A 17858-nucleotide genomic window follows, 5' to 3' on the forward strand; every position below is an offset into this window, starting at 1 on the left:
TATAACGTCTCAACTGATTAACCCAAACTGCTTAAATCTAGCTGTCTTCTAAATGCAGTTCAAAGACGGGTGCCCATTGTGCTTTCTTTTTCTTTTTCTTTTTGTTTTGTTTTGTTTTGTTTTGTTTTGTTTTTGTTTGTTTTTTTTGGTTTTTTTTGAGCTGAGGACTGAACCCAGGGCCTTGCGCTTACTAGGCAAGCGCTCTACCACTGAGCTAAGTCCTCACCCCCCCCCCCACATTGTGTTTTAATATGTGACCTTTGCACTAGTATTTGGTGTTGCGTGTGGAAGAGGAGAGTGGGTGGTTGACTCTTATTTTGTACAAATATTGCAGACAGATGCTCTGCTCTGCTGGAAACCCCGAGGGTCACTGAACCTCTCACAACTGTCACCTAGCTTCTGCTCTAAGGTGGAGATGAGATGCCTTCCCCTAGTTGCTGGCTAGTTTCATATCTACTTGGAGAAAGGGAACTTGAGTTGGAAAGTGTTTCCACCAGACAGCCTGTAGGCAAGCCTTGGGGGGCATTTCCTTGATAGATATTTGAGGTGGGAGGGCCCAGCTATGTGCAGTGTCACCCGTGGGCCAATGCTACTGTGAGCTCTAGCAGAAAGCAGGCCACGGTAAGCAAGTGCTCCTCCGTAGTCTCTGCATCTGCTTCTGCCCTGAATTCCCTCAGCGATGGCCCAAGACATGAAACTGTAAGCTGAAACAAGCCCTTTCCTCTCCAAGTTGTTTTTGGTCACAGCGCTTGTCACGGCAATAGTAACCCCAAGTAAGACAACCTGGTCCTCAGAGCCCTTCACAGTCTGGGTCCTTCTTGGTTCCCCGGCATCCATGTTCCCATTCTTCACTGCTTATTACGTGACTGTGATGTGAAGGGTCTCCTGGAGGGTGAGGATTTTGTGTGAACTCTCTTTAAGTAGTGATCTCGCAATTACTTAGCCCAAAGAAAAAGTCTGGAAATCCACTATTAACAAACCACAATCTTCCCTCCCAACAACGAAAAAAAGGCCTTATTCTATGTGCTTCGAAGCCAAATAACTCAGTCAGCCACGCTGCTGACCTCGGGTGCCTGCTGCCTGGCTAGCGTGGGAGAGCTTTACCTGCTTCACAGAGTTCATGCCCTGGAGTCCGAGGACAAGAAGAAAAAGAGAAATGGAATACTTACTCTAAATGGAGCCCTGACAATGTTGTAACTTTTATTTAACAGAGGTAGACTGTCAGAGAGGTTCATCCCTCAGCCTGGTTTGGTCTCAAATCTAGTCCCATGCCCTGATACTTTTATCCTTAACTGACTTGTACCCAAACGTATGTCTTCAGAAATACAGGAAATGCATGAATTCCCTCTACTAGCACCCAAGATCCCAGTCTTAAGAGCTTCCCCCAAACAACAGTATGCAGGGGACCTGGTAGCACAAACTACTTCCAGTTGCGGAACTTTAAAGCAAAGTACCTCTTCTTACTCAGCTGCCTTGGTGTAGGGCGTGCATGTATATTTAAATTGAATTAAAAGACATTTACTTTCGAAAAATGTTCACCAAGACAAAGTTTCACTGAATGGAGTCACTCCGGGTGAACAAGACTGGGGAAGTGCCTTTATCTGCTTATCGCTCCTCCAACCCGCCATGTGTATCCCAGGGTCCCACTGAGAAGGCTGCATGGGAACTCTGGGAGTCCCCTGGCACATGGCATTTAAGCCATTGCTATAAACCACTAAGCAATTTCTTTCAAGTATTCTTACTCATTCCGTTCCTGTGGATCAAGGAAACACAAGGTGAAGGTTTTTTTTTTTTTTTTTTTTTTTTTTTTTGTTTTTTTTTTTATTGTTCAGACTAAGACAAACTCATTTGCTATAGTTTTCTTCTAAAAACTCCCCACAAGGTCTTTTACTAAACCTTCTTCCAGAGGGTCCTGGTTAAACTAAATGGGTAACAAAACAAAACCAAAGTCATGAGTCTGGTAGGGATGAACAAAAGAGAGATACGAGATGGTCAGACAAGAGTAATCAGAATTTGATGTGTAAATGTATGATGTTGTCAAGTAAAAAAATTAATAATGAATAAAAAGAAATGCCTTGTTGTGGTCCTCAGAATTTAATTATTCTAAATTGAGACTTGAGAACCATGTTACGGTCCTGGCCGTCCTGGAACAATGTTGGGCTTAGTGGGAAATTTCCAGCTGTTTGGGTATGCCCTTAAGTAAGACCTAACCTCTCCATTTCTCCTCTGTCATGAGCAGGCCTGGATCTTCTCCATCTCTGTTTTCCATCATGAGAAGCCACCTCTTCTCCACACCCCAGCCAGAAAGCAACGAGTCTGCCTCGAAGATCCCTGGAACTACAAGCTCAGACAGCCCTTTTCTGTTTATGGATTGATTATGTCCATGATTTGTTGTAGTAATGGAAGCTGAGCCACTGATTTCCTTCTCCTTGTTCCCAAGATACACTAACTTTGTAGCGAGTTAAGACCTCTCTTCCAAAAACAAATAAAACAACAGAAAAGGGGTTGGGGATTTAGCTCAGTGGTAGAGCACTTGACTAGCAAGCTCAAGGCCCTGGGTTCGGTCCCCAGCTCCGAAAAAAAGAAAAGAAAAGAAAAAAACCAACAGAAAAGTCCCCTCACCCAGATGACTTGAACTGTCAATACCAACCCCAACACCATTTGTCCTTCACAGTCTGTATTGCTAGCCTCACCCAAGATGTCAGTAGCCCAGCATCTTTTTTTTAAAAGATGTATTTATTTATTTTATGTATGTGAGTACACTGTCACTGTCTTCAGACATCGAAGAGGACAGAAGAGGACATCGAATCCCCATTATAGATGGTTGTAAGCCACCATGTGGTTGCTGGGAATTGAACTCAGGACCTCTGGAAGAGCAGTCAGTGCTCTTAGCCACTGAGCCATCTCTCCAGCCCAGTAGCCCAGCATCTTACCCAGAGTTTAGCACATAGCAAAGTAATGGAGAGAGGGTGCTGTATAGGCGAACTCTCCAAAGCAGACACCGTCTGGAAACTTTCACACACTTTCTTAAGAGATGGGCATAGGGATGTTCTTTGAGACATATTTGTAATTTCAAAAGTAAGGTTGCAACCCCAGAATAGGATGATGAGAAGTCACTAGAACATCCATGCAATGGGATGCAGTGTTGCATGGGCCATGTTTTGAAATGACACAAAAACCGTGATAACATTCATGTAAGCTTAAGAGCACACAAAGCCAACGCTGTTACCTGCCAGCATGTTGTTGGCAGTTATAAAGATACATGGTACAAATCCACTGCAAATGAGTTTATATTTCAGGGCCACATGGTAACTCAGGAATGATAAAGAAAACTACACGCTGGAGTCCAGACCCAGCGGGTCAAGGATCTGAGGAGGAAATGTGGACGTGTCAAGATGAAGATACCCGGACACCTTAGTGATGGAACAAGCTCTAATTCTCACATTTTATTGAAACTTTGTATCCCTTGCAAACTAGTCAAAACAAAAGTCTATGCAGAAAAAAAAATCACCTTATAGCCACAAGACACATATTTTCAATCACATGTGGGCTTCTGAGGAACTTTGTTAAAAATAAAAGGAGAGAATTAGAGCCTGCTAATTCCATAGGACATCTGTGGGTCTTCACGTCATGGACTGGACACTTCTTCCTCGGACTCCTTACCTGCTGGAGCAGCCAGACTCCTGCAACTGTTGTTTATGGTACTGGAAGTCACTGGAGTCATGGGTGAGGATGAAACATGGAACTGGGAAGAGATGGGAAATAATCCCCCGAGACAGAACCGAGTGTTAATGACAACAGTTGACATGGCCCTCATAAGAAACAAGGATCTCAACAGGTTAGAAGCTCTTAAAGAGGAAACACAAAAATCAACCACACAGGTGAAGGAATTGAACAAAACAATCCAGGATCTAAAAATAGAAATGGAAACAATAAAGAAAAAAAGAAACAATGTTCTCAAGTGGAAAGAGAAACAAAGGCACTGCCTACCCTCCCTCTGTCTCCCAGTGGCTTGCCAACTCCCCGGGTCTACTCTCAAAGTGCTGTTGACTTCCTAATGACTCGCCTCGCCCCCTAACCTCTTTGGTTGCATGGATGTATTCTTTGTCCTCACAGACTTACTTGTTGCTCCCTGTTAGTTTTTTTTGTTTTTCATTTTTTTTAATTAACTTAAGTATTTCTTATTTACATTTCGAGTGTTATTCCCTTTCTCGGTTTCTGGGCCTACATCCCTCTAACCCCTCCCCCACCCCTTCTTTATGGGTGTTCCCCTCCCCATCCTCCCCCCATTGCCGCCCTCCCCCCAACAATCACGTTCTCTGGGGGTTCAGTCTTAGCAGGACTCAGGGCTTCTCCTTCCACTGGTGCTCTTACTAGGATATTCAATGCTACCTATGAGGTCAGAGTCCAGGGTCAGTCCATAGTCTTTAGGTAGTGGCTTAGTCCCTGGAAGCTCAGGTTGCTTGGCATTGTTGTTCACAAGGGGCCTCGAGCCCCTTCAAGCTCTTCCAGTTCTTTCTCTGATTCCTTCAACGGGGTCCTGTTCTCAGTTCAGTGGTTTGCTGCTGGCATTCGCCTCTGTATTTGCTGTATTCTGGCTGTGTCTCTCAGGAGAGATCTACATCCGGCTCTTATCTGCCTGCACTTCTTTGCTTCAAACATCTTGTCTAATTGGGTGGCTGTATATGTATGGGCCACATGTGGGCCAGACTCTGAATGGGTGTTCCTTCTGTCTCTGTTTTAATCTTTGCCTCTCTATTCCCTGCCAAGGGTATTCTTGTTCCCCTTTTAAAGAAGGAGTGAAGCATTCACATTTTGATCATCTGTCTTGAGTTTCATGTGTTCTATGCATCTAGGGTAATTCAAGCATTTGGGCTAATAGCCACTTATCAATGAGTGCATACCATGTGTGTTTTTCTGTGATTGGGTTACCTCACTCAGGATGATATTTTCCAGTTCCAACCATTTGCCCTTGAATTTCATAAAGGCATTGTTTTTGATAGCTGAGTAATATTCCATTGTGTAGATGTACATTTTCTGTATCCATTCCTCTGTTGAAGGGCATCTGGGTTCTTTCCAGCTTCTGGCTATTATAAATAAGGCTGCTATGAACATAGTGGAGCACGTGTCTTTTTTATATTGAAGAGTTAAATTTCAAAAAGTTAGTCTCAAACAAAGTCCAGACATGCCTGAGAGAATTTGAGATAGGGCTCACTGGCCTGACTATCAGCTTCCAAGGACACTGGCCATCTGGAGCCACTCCCTCCCCTTCCTTCACTCCCTGAGGATGGGTCATCCCCCTGCTGCAGTGAGATGAGTTGCCCTGCCCACATTGCTGAGATGCTAGATTACACGTATGCTTTGTTGATGTAACTCCGTGCCAAAAGTAACTGTGCACCCTTTGTATTAGCCAATTATGTGAATCTACACGAAACCCCTGGTTTTCCCTATATAAGCTCCTGCCTAGAGAGGCTCAAGGCTTGACTCAATCTCCTGTGTGGGATATGTGTCAGCCTGAGATCTCGTAAATAAAACTGCCTCTTGCTGATTACATCAAGACCGGCTACTCGTGTTTCCTCGGGGTACCCCAACCCGTGACTGGAGCGAGAGTCTCCCCAAGTTTGGGGGTCTTTCATTGGGGGCTCGTCCGGGATAGGAGCATGACCCCCGGAGACTCGAGTGCCTCTTGGAGGTACGTTGGTGTGAGTGTTGAAAGCGGCCGCTGTGTATGTGTGTGTGTGTGTGTGTGTGTGTGTGTGTGTGTGTGTGTGTGTGTATGTTGTGTATTACGTACTGTATATTGTGCCATGGTCTAGGTTTAATTTGAGTGCACTCGGGTGGATGGGCTTCCCACCCCGAATTTGAGTGCACCCTGTTTTTGAGTGCACTCAGGCAGAAGGGCTTCCCGCCCCAGACAGATGCCTGTAAGTACGCTTGGGTAGATGGGTTTCCTACCCTGTATTTAAGTGTGCTTGGGTGGAAGGGTTTCCCACCCTGGACAGACGCCCGTGAGTAGGTACTGGGTTCCTACTCCGAATAGCTGTTTTCTTTTTGTTCTCTTTTTTTAGATAGCGGAAGTGGGGACGCCCCAGCTCTGGGAGACGTCCCACGAGCCGACTTTTGTCAGGAGGACCCGGCAGGTGACAGTCAAAGAGATCAGACTGTGACTTGACTTCGGAGGTCGAGTTCGGCTGCCTATTTAAGTATAGGCACGGACAAGTGTGCTTAGATGTGTTAGTGTCTGTTGTCTGTATTCTGTTTCTGTGTTTGGTATCCCAGAAGCAGCTAAGGTTAAGCTGCAGTTTGGGCCAGGTACTGAAGGTACCAGGCATCTGTGGAAATTGGTTATAGGATGCTTTGTCTTGGTCTTGTTTGTCTGGTTTGTTTTCTGTGGTATTGTCCAATGTCTTTTTGGCTTTTGTTTCGTTTTTGGACTTGGCCTGACAACTGTGTTTGAAATCTTGGACTGACGACTGTGTTTGAAATCATGAAACTGTTTGCTTTGTTTGTCAAGGAGTTTTACTTGGTCCTCTTGGTGCTTAACTTAAAAGTTAAAAATAATTTGCTTGAGAGAAATTGTTTTCTGCCGGGGAGTTTTATCTTTCTCTCTTGAGCCTCCTCCCCAAGGAGAGCTGCCCCTCTCTTTACTCCCATTGTCCAGCCCAGCTGCTGTTAACCGTTGTGTATGAAGGACTCCAGGTTAGCGAGTGATCCGTCTGAAGCAGGCATTAACAAGAACCTGAAAGCTTTACCTTAGATCCTGAAGAAAAATTCTCCCTGTTGCTTAAACATTCACAGCTTCTAAGGAAGGGACAGCACAGAGTAGGAAAATGTAGGGGCTAAGGGTGGCAAGCATGCAGGCCTGCTAGCAAGCTACAGGCTGCGCGTGGGCAGCAGCGCAGCTCTGGCCAAGTCAGCGTAAGAGGAGTTTCAAGGTAAGGAGGCCGGCTGGGGTTGACGCTTTGACAACAAAGATAGCGTAGAGTTAGTGGTTGTATTATGAGACTTTTGGCCCTGAAAAAAAAAATTCCAGTTGCTGCCTTCAGTGGCCAGACCTTCAACACTTGCTCACAGAAGGAGAGCGTTCATTAAGAGAAGTTCTTTAAGGGAGCCTGCCTTATCTGCTGGCCCTATTCCAAGAGAGGAGTTGATCTCCAACATTAAGTAACCTTCCCTGTTAGTCATCATTGACATGGAGAGTGCCTTTGATCCTATCCCCACAGCAGCCAGTTCCTGCCCCTGTGGTCAAAATGCCCCAGGTTGGGGGGCAGAGAAGCCCCTAAAATAGTTTCAAAGAATCTACAACAAACTGTGAAGAACTTTGTTTTGCCAGTCAAAATTTAGAATTCAGGCTTTGGCTGTGGACAAGGTCAGGATTAATGTTTTCTTTTCCATGGGCCTTTAACCCAGTGAGACAGCTTGGTGAAGGACTACTACTACAGTCCTGATAGCCCCAGGTGAACTGGTTACAATTCTTTTGTCAGCCACTTAGTATCTAACACCCAGGTTCTAACCCTCTCTCCATCCTTTTGTTATTAGTTCTTACTAGAAGCCTAGTGTCCTTCAGAGGCTGGGTTTATTGAGAGACAGAGCCACTGAGCTGGCACTGAAGGGAGGTACTTCTTAAGTAAAATCTAAGTCCAGAGAGATAGTCGATAACAGATCAGCTGCCTCTCTGCTTGCCTTTCTGTTTCACAGGAACAAAGCTTGTGCTTATTTCTACAACGGCCTTTTTGTCCAAGAAAGTCTCCTGGCTTAGCTGTGTGACTAAATGATGTTTGCCTTCTTCAGGAGACTTCTATTCTCAAGATTCTCTTGTTTTCTCACCATCCCATTTGAGATGCTTGTTAGTAACTGTTACAGGTCTTCTTGACCACCGAGGAAAGACAGAGTCCTGCTAGAGGCCAGAAAGAATGTTCCAGACATGGGCGGAAGGCCCTCACTTCTGCCTGTTGACTTGAACACCCCTGAAGGTAGGGAGTGCTCCGGGTCTGCTGCCAGGCTCCAAGGGTGGGTCTCCGAGGGGCTAGAAAACGCCCCACCAATTTGGCTAAAGTAAGAAAAAGATATAAAGAAAAAGTTACAGAAACTTGAAGGGTTAAGCTAAGAGAGAGTTGTTGTAAGTTGCAGAGAAAATAAGGTTGATATATGGTTCAGGGTCGGTGCACAAAAGTGGACAGCAACTAATAGCCGTAGAAGAAGATACAGACAGAGAGACTGAGGAAGAGAAAGAGGAAAGAAGGTAAAAAGAACAGGAAGCTAGGGAAGAAAAGAGACAAGAGAGCAACATATACTGGCCACAGTAGTTAGGGAACCTAGGAAGATAGTACCTGGCAACAGAAGAGAATTCCTGGCTAAAGATCAGTGTGCCTAATATGAAGAAAAAGGACACTGGGTCAGGGACTGCCCAAGAAAAAACAAGAGGGGCCACTGGAGAGCTTCTTGGTCCTAGAGTGCTGGCTATGTACAGAGATAGAAGGGAAGTGTGGATACAGGGACCCAATGCTCTGTGTTCCTATGCCCCCCCCCCCCAGTGGGCCAATATCCAAAGACCTTGAGTGCAAGGGGCTACTGGCAACCAACAATACTTATGGACTGCCCGAAGAACAGTGGACCTTGGCATGGGCCGGGTTACCCACCCACTAGTTCATGGTCATCCCTGACTGCCCCTATCCCTTGCTCATGAGAAAATTGCTCTCCAAAATGGCTTGCGTGGGCTAAAATGGCTGGGTGAGGTCATGTGTATGCATATCTACAGACTGTGTATGTGGAGCTTAAGACCTGTCTCAGTGCACCAGTACCTGATGCTGGGAGATGTGTGTGTGGCTTAGTGCCGTTCTGCCTGGAACACATCATTCCTGCCAGCCGGGCTCTGACAATTATCACCCAATCCAGGACTTAAACTGTGATAGAGTGGCTGATGTTTTGCCTTTAAATGAAATGTCCCAGAGGATGGGATCACTGATCAGCTGACATGGACTAGATTCTCCACCTGTTGGGGGCAATCTGGTCACCTTGCTGCCCAATCCTGACCTGGAGCCACCACAGCACAAGTGTCAAGCACTGGCAGAAGCCCATGGGTGGAGGAAAGACCTCTGCGACTGGCTGATTGACCCCTGCTGAAAGCCAAGGACCTTGTCCACAGACGGGAACAGTTCTCTTCATGAAGGTCAGAGATAAGTGGGTGCTGCCATGGTGGACAACACAATGTCATCTGGGATGGCTGAACTTCTACCCCCCAGCACATCAGTGCTGCAGATGCCTTTACCATCTCTTGGATGCCCTGGTGAAGCCAACAACTGTGAGTACTATTCATTGCTCAGGATATCAGAAGGAAGAGATTCAGTGGCATGGGACAGTAACAAAGAAGATAAAGTGGCTCGGAAAATGGCTATACAGGAGCCTATCCTGGTTACAGGCCTACAAGAGACAGCCACTGGGAACTGGGATTGGACTAAGGGATGGCCTCACTTAAAATGTACAACAGAAGAAAAGGCCCAAATTGCTTAAACGAAAAAAAGAAAAAAAGAAAAAAAAAAGACAATGACACACTTGAGAGAAAACTATATTCCTCAGAGAAAGGTATGTCAGCAAGTAAATGCTTAGCAAGAAAACAGGACAAAGAGACCTAGAGAGTTTAGTAAAAAGTCGAAGTAAACTTCACTGAGAAAAAACCAGGAAAATATGATCACAAGTATCTCCTAGTGCTTGTAGATACCTTTTCAGGAATAGACAAAAACTTTCCTCACCAAACAAGAGACGGCCTCTACAATCATCAAGAAGATACTGGAAGAAATCTTTCCCCCGATTTGGAATGCCCAAGGTAATCTGGTCAGACAATGGCCCTACTTTCGTTGCCAAGGTAAGCCAGGGTGTGGCCAAGTATTTAGAAGTCGATTGGAAATTACATTCTATTTACAGACCTCAAAGTTCAGGACAGGTAGAGTAAATAAATAAAACTCTAAAAGAGACCCTGACCAAATTAAATTGACCATGGAGACTGGTGTAGACTGGATGGCCCTCCTTCCATCTTGCTCTCTTCAGAGCAAGAAATACCCCTTCCAGATTCAGCTTTACCCCCTTTGAGATCTTATATGGGGCCTCAGATCCTCTGACTGTATTAGATGATGTTACTGAACCAACATGTCATAGTAATAATGATTTATGTGTCAGGCTAAAAGACCTACAGGTGATACAGAAAGAAATCTGCTCACAGCTGGCAGCAGCCTATGCCCCGGGGACCCCTGAGACATCTCACCAGTTCCAGGTTGGAGACAGTAGGTACATACAATGACACGGAGCCCAGATACTCGAGCCTCGCTAGAAAGGACCGTACCTGGTGCTGCTGACCACCCTGACAGCCGTCAATTCTCAGCCCTCACCAGCCATATACTAGCTGTTGGGGCTGAGAGCTGGGACCTAGAGGGACACTCAGATCTTCAAAAAGCTCCCTAGACTTACACATCAGATAAGTGACTGGGAGGTTGTTATAATGCTCACATGAGAAGTGTGCTTTAGAAACAAGAATTTCATGTTTGCCCTGGGTTCCATCGAGAAAAATATAGAGATAGGCTTGATTTCTATTACAAATGATGTAACATTACATATGTTAATACTCCTAACACTTCTTGGGACTGTGCCTCAGGGACCATAAGTTTAAAAGTTCTAAGATAGTAATGACCTTGGTGTATAGGTTTAGATAGTGTTCAGATTGGAATCCTAAAGACTTTTTAGCTGACCTCCAAGAATACCTAACCTCCCTCTCAGAGGTAGTCCTTCAAAATAGGAGATTAGACCTGATATTCCTTAAAGAAAGAGGGCTATGTGCTGCTTTGAGGGAAAAATGTTGTTTTTACCTCGATCACTCCGGGACCATTAAAGATTCTATGGCTAAACTTAGAGAGAGGTTGGACAAGAGACGACGAGAACGAGAAACCACTGATAATTGGTTTCAAAGCTGGTTCGATAGGTCCCCATGGCTTACCACCCTGCTGTCAGCCTTAGCTGGTCCCTTGATTATCCTCCTCCTTTTGCTCACTTTTGGGCCCTACATCATTAATCGCCTTTTAGCTTTTGTCAGGGAGCGGATTAGCGCTGTACACGTCCTCATGTTAAGACAACAGTACCAAGCTGTTATGCCAGATGAAACTGAGCTCTCCATGTAGTTCTAAGATTAGAACTACTCATAACAAGTAGAGGGGAATGAAGAGTTAAATTTCAAAAAGTTAGTCTCAAACAAAGTCCAGACATGCCTGAGAGAATTTGAGATAGGGCTCACTGGCCCGACTATCAGCTCCCAAGGACACTGGCCATCTGGAGCCACCCCCTCCCCTTCCTTCACTCCCTGAGGATGGGTCATCCCCCTGCTGCAGTGAGACGAGTTGCCCTGCCCACATTGCTGAGATGCTAGATTACACATATGCTTTGTTGATGTAACTCCGTGCCAAAAGTAACTGTGCACCCTTTGTATTAGCCAATTATGTGTATCTACACGAAACCCCTGGTTTTCCCTACATAAGCTCCTGCCTAGAGAGGCTCGAGGCTTGACTCAATCTCCTGTGTGGGATATGTGTCAGCCTGAGATCTCGTAAATAAAACTGCCTCTTGCTGATTACATCAAGACCGGCTACTCGTGTTTCCTCGGGGTACCCCAACCCGTGACTGGAGCAAGAGTCTCCCCAAGTTTGGGGGTCTTTCAATATGTTGGGGCATCTTTTGGGTATATGCCCAAGAGAGGTATAGCTGGATCCTCAGGCAGTTCAATGTCCAATTTTCTGAGGAACCTCCAGACTGATTTCCAGAATGGTTGTACCAGTCTGCAATCCCACCAACAATGGAGGAATGTTCCTCTTTCTCCACATCCTCGCCAGCATCTGTTGTCCCCTGAGTTTTTGATCTTAGCCATTCTCACTGGTGTGAGGTGAAATCTCAGGGTTGTTTTGATTTGCATTTCCCTTATGACTAAAGATGTTGAACATTTCTTTAGGTGTTTCTCCGCCATTTGGCATTCCTCAGCTGTGAATTCTTTGTTTAGCTCTGAGCCCCATTTTTTAATAGGGTTATTTGTCTCCCTGCGGTCTAACTTCTTGAGTTCTTTGTATATTTTGGATATAAGGCCTCTATCTGTTGTAGGATTGGTAAAGATCTTTTCCCAATCTGTTGGTTGCCGTTTTGTCCTAACCACAGTGTCCTTTTCCTTACAGAAGCTTTGCAGTTTTATGAGATCCCGTTTGTCGATTCTTGATCTTAGAGCGTAAGCCATTGGTGTTTTGTTCAGGAAATTTTTTCCAGTGCCCATGTGTCCCAGATGCTTCCCTAGTTTTTCTTCTATTAGTTTGAGTGTATCTGGTTTGATGTGGAGGTCCTTGATCCACTTGGACTTAAGATTTGTACAGGGTGATAAGCATGGATCAATCTGCATTCTTCTACATGTTGACCTCCAGTTGAACCAGCACCATTTGCTGAAAATGCTATCTTTTTTCCATTTAGTGGTTTTGGCTCCTTTGTCAAAAATCAAGTGACCATAGGTGTGTGGGTTCATTTCTGGGTCTTCAATTCTGTTCCATTGGTCTATCTGTCTGTCTCTGTACCAATACCATGCAGTTTTTATCACTATTGCTCTGTAATACTGCTTGAGTTCAGGGACAGTGATTTCCCCTGAAGTCCTTTTATTGTTGAGAATAGTTTTAGCTATCCTGGGTCTTTTGTTATTCCAGATGAATTTGCAAATTGTTCTGTCTAACTCTTTGAAGAATTGGATTGGTATTTTGATGGGGATTGCATTGAATCTGTAGATCGCTTTTGGTAGAATGGCCATTTTTACTATATTAATCCTGCCAATCCATGAGCATGGGAGATCTTTCCATCTTCTGAGGTCTCCATCAATTTCTTTCTTCAGAGTCTTGAAGTTCTTATTGTACAGATCTTTTACTTGCTTGGTTAAAGTCACACCGAGGTACTTTATATTATTTGGGTCTATTATGAAGGGTGTCATTTCCCTAATTTCTTTCTCTGCTTGTTTCTCTTTTGTGTAGAGGAAGGCTACTGATTTATTTGAGTTAATTTTATACCCAGCCACTTTGCTGAAGTTGTTTATCAGCTTTAGTAGTTCTCTGGTGGAACTTTTGGGATCACTTAAATATACTATCATATCATCTGCAAATAGTGATATTTTGGCTTCTTCTTTTCCAATCTGTATCCCCTTGATCTCCTTTTGTTGTCTGATTGCTCTGTCTAGAACTTCAAGAACTATATTGAATAAGTAGGGAGAGAGTGGGCAGCCTTGTCTAGTCCCTGATTTTAGTGGGATTGCTTCAAGTTTCTCTCCATTTAGTTTAATGTTAGCAACTGGTTTGCTGGATATAGCTTTTACTATGTTTAGGTATGGGCCTTGAATTCCTATTCTTTCCAGGACTTTTATCATGAAACAGTGTTGAATTTTGTCAAATGCTTTCTCAGCATCTAATGAAATGATCATGTGGTTTTGTTCTTTCAGTTTGTTTATATAACGGATCACGTTGATGGTTTTCCGTATATTAAACCATCCCTGCATGCCTGGGCTGAAGCCTACTTGATCATGGTGGATGATTGTTTTGATGTGCTCTTGGATTCGGTTTGCCAGAATTTTATTGAGTATTTTTGCGTCGATATTCATAAGGGAAATTGGTCTGAAGTTCTCTTTCTTTGTTGGGTCTTTGTGTGGTTTAGGTATAAGAGTAATTGTGGCTTCATAGAAGGAATTCGGTAGTGCTCCATCTGTTTCAATTTTGTGGAATAGTTTGGATAGTATTGGTATGAGGTCTTCTATGAAGGTCTGATAGAATTCTGCACTAAACCCGTCTGGACCTGGGCTCTTTTTGGTTGGGAGACCTATAATGACTGCTTCTATTTCCTTAGGAGTTATGGGGTTGTTTAACTGGTTTATCTGTTCCTGATTTAACTTCAGTACCTGGTATCTGTCTAGGAAATTGTCCATTTCCTGTAGATTTTCAAGTTTTGTTGAATATAGGCTTTTATAGTAAGATCTGACGATTTTTTGAATTTCCTCTGAATCTGTAGTTATGTCTCCCTTTTCATTTCTGATTTTGTTAATTTGGACACACTCTCTGTGTCCTCTTGTTAGTCTGGCTAAGGGTTTATCTGTCTTGTTGATTTTCTCAAAGAACCAACTTTTGGTTCTGTTGATTCTTTCTATGGTCCTTTTTGTTTCTACTTGGCTGATTTCAGCTCTGAGTTTGATTATTTCCTGCCTTCTACTCCTCCTGGGTGTATTTGCTTCTTTTTGTTCTAGAGCTTTTAGGTGTGCTGTCAAGCTGCTGACATATGCTCTCTCCTGTTTCTTTCTGCAGGCACTCAGAGCTATGAGTTTTCCTCTTACCACAGCTTTCATTGTGTCCTATAAGCTTGGGTATGTTGTACCTTCATTTTCATTAAATTCTAAGAAGTCTTTAATTTCTTTCTTTATTTCTTCCTTGCCCAGGTTATCATTGAGTAGAGCACTGTTCACCTTCCATGTATATGTGGGCGTTCTTCCCTTATTGTTTTAGGCCAGCTTTAGGCCGTGGTGGTCTGATAGCATGCATGGGATTATTTCTATCTTTTTGTACCTGTTGAGGCCCGTTTTTTGACCAATTATATGGTCAATTTTGGAGAAAGTACCATGAGGAGCTGAGAAGAATGTATAACCTTTTGCTTTAGGATAGAATGTTCTATAAATATCTGTTAAGTCCATTTGGTTCATAACTTCTCTTAGTCTGTCTATGTCTCTGTTTAATTTCTGTTTCCATGATCTGTCCATTGATGAGAGTGGGGTGTTGAAATCTCCTACTATTATTGTGTGAGGTGCAATGTGTGTTTTGATGTAAGGTTTCTTTTACGTATGTAGGTGCCCTTGTATTTGGGGCATAGATATTCAGGATTGAGAGTTAATCTTGGTGGATTTTTCCTTTGATGAATATGAAGTGTCCTTCCTTATCTTTTTTGATGACTTTTAGTTGATAATTGATTTTATTTGATATTAGAATGGCTACTCCAGCTTGCTTCTTCCGACCATTTGCTTGGAAAGTTGTTTTCCAGCCTTTCACTCTGAGGTAGTGTCTGTCTTTGTCTCTGAGGTGTGTTTCCTGTAGGCAGCAGAATGCAGGGTCCTCGTTGCGTATCCAGTTTTTTAATCTATGTCTTTTTTTGGGGAGTTGAGGCCATTGATGTTGAGAGATAGTAAGGAAAATGATTATTGCTTCCTGTTATATTCATATTTGGATGTGAGGTTATGTTTGTGTGCTTTTCTTCTCTTTGTTTTGTTGCCAAGACAATTAGTTTCTTGCTTTTTCTAGGGTGTAACTTAACTCCTTATGTTGGGCTTTACCATTTATTATCCTTTGTAGCGCTGGATTTGTAGAAAGATATTGTGTAAATTTGATTTTGTCATGGAATATCTTGGTTTCTCCATCTATGTTAATTGAGAGTTTTGCAGAATAGAGTAACCTGGGCTGGCATTTGTGCTCTCTTAGGGTCTGTATGACATCTGTCCAGGATCTTCTGGCTTTCATAGTCTCTGCCGAAAAGTCTGGTGTGATTCTGATAGGTCTGCCTTTATATGTTACTTGGCCTTTTTCCCTTACTGCTTTTAATATTCTTTCTTTATTTTGTGCATTTGGTGTTTTGACTATTATGTGATGGGAGGTGTTTCTTTTCTGGTCCAATCTATTTGGAGTTCTGTAGGCTTCTTGTATGCTTATGGGTATCTCTTTCTTTAGGTTAGGGAAGTTTTCTTCTATGATTTTGTTGAAGATATTTACTGGTCCTTTGAGCTGGGAGTCTTCACTCTCTTCTATACCTATTATCCTTAGGTTTGATCTTCTCATTGAGTCCTGGATTTCCTGTATGTTTTGGACCAGTAGCTTTTCCGTTTTACATTATTTTTGACAGTTGAGTCGATGATTTCTATGGAATCTTCTGCTCCTGAGATTCTCTCTTCTATCTCTTGTATTCTGTTGGTGATGCTTGTATCTACGGCTCCTTGTCTCTTCCTTTGGTTTTCTATATCCATGGTTGTTTCCATGTGTTCTTTCTTGATTGCTTCTATTTCCATTTTTAATTCCTTCAACTGTTTGATTGTGTTTTCCTGGAATTCTTTCAGGGATTTTTGTGATTCCTCTCTGTAGGCTTCTACTTGTTTATTTATGTTTTCCTGCATTTCTCTAAGGGAGTTCTTTATGTCTTTCTTGAAGTCCTCCAGCATCATGATCAAATATGATTTTGAAACTAGATCTTGCTTTTCTGGTGTGTTTGGATATTCTGTGTTTGCTTTGGTGGGAGAATTGGGCTCCGATGATGCCATGTAGTCTTGGTTTCTGTTGCTTGGGTTCCTGCGCTTGCCTCTCGCCATCAGATTATCTCTAGTGTTACTTTGTTCTGCTATTTCTGACAGTCGCTAGACTGTCCTATAAGCCTGTGTGTCAGGAGTGCTGTAGACCTGTTTTCCTGTTTTCTTTCAGCCAGTTATGGGAACAGAGTGTTCTGCTTTCAGGAGTGTAGTTTTTCCTATGTACAGGTCTTCAGTTGTTCCTGTGGGCCTGTGCCCTGAGTTCACCAGGCAGGTTGCTTGGAGCAGAAAAGTTGGTCTTACCTGTGGTCCCGAGGCTCAAGTTTGCTTGTAGGGTGTTGCTTATGAGCTCTCAGCGGGGGCAGCAACCAGGAGGACCGGCGCTGCCCACTCTGGGAGCCCCCATGCACCAGAGTCCCAGATGGCGTTTGGTGTTTTCCTCTGGAGTCAGAGATGTGGGCAGAGTGTAGTCTCTTCTGGTTTCCCAGGCGTGTCTCTCCCTGTTAGTTTTTTCATCTAATCGTACGGCTTGTTGCTTGTTCATTGAGTCGATGTAGAGGCCAGCCTCGGAGCTATCCCTTCTTGGACCCTACCTCCTACCTGTAGACTTGTGCTGCCTTTTCCCAGGTACCAGGCATTGGTCCATTTGACGGTGGCAAAACTAAACGTGTGTGTGGCCTGTGACCTTAGTTCTAATTACACTGATTCTCCTGCATTGTTCATTCATGAACTGCCTGTTCTGGGAGGAGTCAGATGCCATGTCATGAGGACACACAAGAGCCCCAGGGAGGCTCCTCAGACAGCTCCGTTGATAAAGCAATACCCCCCAAAAAATGCCACAGGACTGGAGGATTTTCCTCCAAGCTAACCTTCTAATGCCTTGAGGTAAGATTTGATGGTCTCCCTTTAAGGCAGTAAGAAGTGATTCATTCCAACAAAAATATGAAAAGACATTGTTTTGCAATATTCCTTTTTTTTTTGCAAGGATATCTTCAAGAATATAGCTAACCTTTAAAACTAGCCTTCGTTCTGGAAAATTAGGAGTTGTATGGACTTTGTGTATCTGCAGCCAATTTCTAGAACTAGACCATGCTTCCTATAAATTACCAATGTTGACCTTTGACCTCCACCATTCTTTTGGCTCTGGCAGGTCTGCCATTAAGGAAAGACTGACAGCTCAGAAATGTCTTAGCAATTGTGGTGGTTTGTATAGGCTTGGCCCAGGGAGTGGCACTATTAGGAGGTGTGGACTTGTCGGGGTAGGTGTGGTCATGTTGGAGTAGGTGTGTCACTGAGGGCATGGGCTTTAAGACCCTTGTCCTAGCTGCTTGGAAACCAGTCTTCTGTTTGCCTTAGGAACAAGATGTAGAACTCTCAGCTCCTCATGCACCATGTCTGGGCACTGCCATGCTCCCGCCTTGATGATAATGGACTGAACCTCTGAACCTGTAAGCCAGCCCCAATTAAATGTTGTCCTTGTAAGAGTTGCCTTGGTCATGGTGTCTGTTCACAGCAGTGAAACCCTAAGACAGCA

Source organism: Rattus norvegicus, chromosome 3 (genome assembly GCF_021556685.1).
Source record: "Rattus norvegicus strain SHRSP/BbbUtx chromosome 3, alternate assembly SHRSP_T2T, whole genome shotgun sequence".
In the NCBI taxonomy this organism is placed as follows: Eukaryota; Metazoa; Chordata; class Mammalia; order Rodentia; family Muridae; genus Rattus; species Rattus norvegicus.